General features: G+C 61.2%; 1 long non-coding RNA gene across 1 annotated transcript; it reads left to right on the plus strand.

The window, feature by feature from the left end:
* Positions 1-608: 608 nt before the first annotated feature.
* On the plus strand, positions 609-2,832 carry LOC143666797 (uncharacterized). Its single transcript, XR_013167728.1, has 3 exons — positions 609-670; positions 1,134-1,306; positions 1,826-2,832. It is a non-coding gene; the product is annotated as an uncharacterized LOC143666797 (long non-coding RNA).
* Positions 2,833-3,675: the final 843 nt, after the last annotated feature.

The raw sequence follows: 3,675 nt of genomic DNA on the forward strand, positions 1-3,675 counted from the left end.
CGCTGGCCCAGACCCCCTTCTCAGGGCTCCCCCCGCTCCCAGTCCAGCTTCTGCATAGAGAGACCTGGCCTCGGGGCCTGGTCAGGAAAAAGCAACCCCCCACCCCACTCTGCTTACCTGGAGGTCCTCCTGCAGGGTCCCAGGGTCCCAAAGGTGTGGCAGTGAGGGGAGAGGACATATTCAGCCCCTCTCAGCCCCTGGCACTTTCTGAGAGCCGCACCTGTCCTCAGTGAGCTGAGAATCCGAAGGGGATGATGACTTATCTCTTGCTCGCTGGGGCCACCGTGGCTTTAGGCTGGACCAGGTGAAATTGCCATTTGTGCACATCAGAAATGGCTGCATGTTGACAGTTTCACTGGGTTCTACCTGACGTGTTTGGGGGTCCATGGGATGCGGCTGGGAGACTGGGCTGGAGCATCTCCGTGGCTCACCCACCCTCGCTGGGCCTCTCGCCCCCAGGAGGCCCCTGCCCTGGCCCATGCTCGTGGCACTTCCAGCCACTGTTGTGCATGGCACTGCTGGGGGGTGGGGGTGGTGACAGCTGGGCGTGGCTGTGACACGGAGGGCCTGTCCTCTGGCTCTCCGGGTGACTGGTTCCCTCCCTCCCTGCCTACCGGACCTTGGGTGCTGGGACGTCCCCCTCTCTGCGGACGGCGATGGGTCCCTCCAGGTGGGTGAGGAGGGGCAGCACCCGATGGGCACCTCTGTGGGCGGCGGGTCTAAGGGGCACTCACAGCTTTGCCTGGACGGGGAGCAGCTCTGAGCAGAGCTGGAGAGAGGGGCAGGCGCTGGGCTGCTGGCTACCTGCCCACCTGGCTGGAGGCGAATCGGCCCCAGGAGCCAGTGGGACCTCCATCCTCACTCCCGGCTGGTGTGGCCCAAAGGGGGTCATCGAGCAGCGCCTCTTGCCTGTCTCGGCTCCGTCTCTAGTCGCCCACCTGTCCCTCCCTTCTCATCTGCCTGCCCAGCCCCTCCCCTCCCCTCTCACCTGCCCAGCCCTCCCAGCCCTCCTCATCCACCCTACACCACCCTCTGCATTCTCTCCATTCTCTCCACTTCCTCTTGCCCCCTGCTACCCACCTTCTCTTCTGTTCTGCCCACCTGACCTGCTGTCCACCTGTCCTCCCATCCAGCCCCTCGCCTCCCGTCCATCCTTCCTCCCTCCAGCCTTGGAAGTGGCATCTGATGGAGCCACACTGGGGCACCCTGGTTCCATCTACTCAAATCACAGCTGCCAAGACCATCCCCCACCAGCTGCTGTCGGGGCGGCTCCCCTAGAGAGACACATCCACGGCCAGAGGAGGAGGTGTGCACACAGGTGTTTGTTGCAGCCTTGACCTCAGGAACGAAAAGGGAACCTGCTTCTGTACCCACAGCAGGAAGTGGTGGCTGAACCCCCAAGGGGTGCAGGAGGCCGTCCGAGCAGGGTTTGGGACTGCCGGGCTCAAATCCCAGGTCATTTAGCGGTTGCATGACCTGGGCAAGTTTCTTGGTCTTTCTATGCCTCAGTTTCCTCATCTGCAAAATGGGGTCCTTAATGCCCCCTCCCTCCTGGGGCTACTGTGAGGGTGGGGCTCAGGACCTGGCGCCTGGGGGGCAGGAGTGCCGGCCTCCTCCACTTGATGGCGGCTGCGGCTTAGCATCAGGTCCACCAGCGCCAGAGAGGGTAGACTGTCCCTGGGTGGACTACGCAGAGGGGGCTGGCGCTGGACCTTGGCGCTGGTGGCTGCTGCCCCTGGGTCAAGGTCGGGAGAGGGGTCTCCCCATTCCCATCCCGCAGGGCGACTGTTGACCTGCCCCACCCTTCTCCCCTCTGCATGCACAGGTCCCTGCTGTGGAGACGCCCGCAAGTCCAGCTGCCAGAGGTCTGCCAGGAGGCGTCCCTGGGAGGCCTGTTAAGGTACAGGGGTCTCTGCCCTGGGCCAAGCGGCAGGGAGACTTTGTCATGCACCTCTGGGAGGGTGGCACAGCCTGGGCACTGGGGTCTGCCCTCTCGGTTTCTGCCTCTGTTCCCTCCCCCTGTGCAGCTAGGGGCGCCTGCACTCCCACCACCAGGGGGCCCCGGCCTGCGGCTCCCGCTGGCAGTCAGTGCGGTCAGCTCTGCAAGCCCAGTTAGGCACTGACCCAGAGCCTGAGGGCTTCAGGCCAGGCTCTGGTTGCAGCCATGTCTGGCATCTCAAGCCAGGACCAACCGGCAGCACGGGGGCTGGCCCGGCTTGGGAGGGTCCCCACCTCCCGCGGCCAGGGCTCAGGTAGCACATGAGCCCCCTGTGGAGCACAGCAGGGAGGCCTGAGCTCAGGGCTGCGTCTGGACTCCCTGCCCTCAGTGCAGGCCTGTGGCTTCTGGACCCCAGGCTGGGTGTGAACCGGACCTGGTCAGTGCCACCCCATGGGCAACTGAGCCGGTGGCTCGTCGTAGTCCTGGCCGGACTGAGCAGGGTCCTGCTGGCCAGGTAGTGGCAGGGGACAGCTGGTGAGTGCAGCCCTGAAGTCTGCATGGGGGAGGAGACCACGTTTCTGGTCCTACGTCACTCTAGTCATTCCTGGCTATATGGGGGTGTCTCCTGGAGGAACTGGGTCCCCAAGCTGCCCAGCGTGGGGACTGGGTAGCCATGAGCCTGGTAGTACAGCGCAAACACTGCAGGGTGTCCAGAGTGGGGCACCATGGAGGGATGGGGGCCTGGGGGCTGGCACTGCGGGCGCGCTGCCTGGCCACGTATGTAGAGGGAGATGGTTGCGGGAGGGCCTCTGCCAGCTTTGGCTCTGCATGAACATAAAGCACACGGTGCGTTTATGTCTTCAGCTTGGGCAGCAGTGGTAGCTGCCCCCAGCACTGGGCAGGAAAATCAGGCTGACGTGCTTCCTGCCCAGCCTAACATCTCTGAACCTCGGTCTCTTCATCTATACATTGTGGATAACAACACCTACCTCGTGGGGTTGTCAAGCACGAAATGAGCCAACACGTACTGAGTGGTCTTCCAAGTTGGGGGTCTTCTCTTTGTCCCTGGTTTCAGCTGCCAGGGAATCATTACCCCATTTTACAGGTATGGACGCTGAGGCTCAGAGAGGTGATGTCACCTTCCCAAGGGGAAGCGTGGCATGAATGGAGGAGTGGGGAATGAATGCAGAGTGTGTTGGATCAGATTGGTGCTGGGAGGGTCGTAACAGGCTGAACTGATGGGCCCATTTCCCCCAAATGACTGGAACTCCTGGAGTTAACAGTTTCCAGTGTGAGAGTGCAGGCGGATACTAGCGCCAAAAAGGCTAAACGTGATCTGGATATGAAAGAAGAGTTGGGCAAGATCAGTGAGTGGATGGCTCTCCCCCTCATATAACCTGGGGAAAGGGATAAAAATCAAAGCATGGATATCACTGAGATGCCAACCTAATCGCTGAGAATGCTTCCCCTTAGAGATAGCTAAGTAAAAGGGCAGATTCATCTCTCCTGGAAACCTGGAGAAGTATGGAGACTGAAGAAGACTGGAGAAGCATATTAGCCAGTCCAGATTCCCTCCCCCATGCTCAGATCTGCACAGTTTAAAAGTCACACAGTGGGGTCTCTCTGGCCCAGGTACCACCTTCAGAACCACCCACAGCAGCAGTTTGGAGGCCCACACACATTCGAGCACAGAAACTCAGAGCCAAATAGACCCATAGTGGTGCCGTTGCATTCTG

Source organism: Tamandua tetradactyla, chromosome 23, assembly GCF_023851605.1.
Source record: "Tamandua tetradactyla isolate mTamTet1 chromosome 23, mTamTet1.pri, whole genome shotgun sequence".
NCBI lineage: Eukaryota > Metazoa > Chordata > Mammalia > Pilosa > Myrmecophagidae > Tamandua > Tamandua tetradactyla.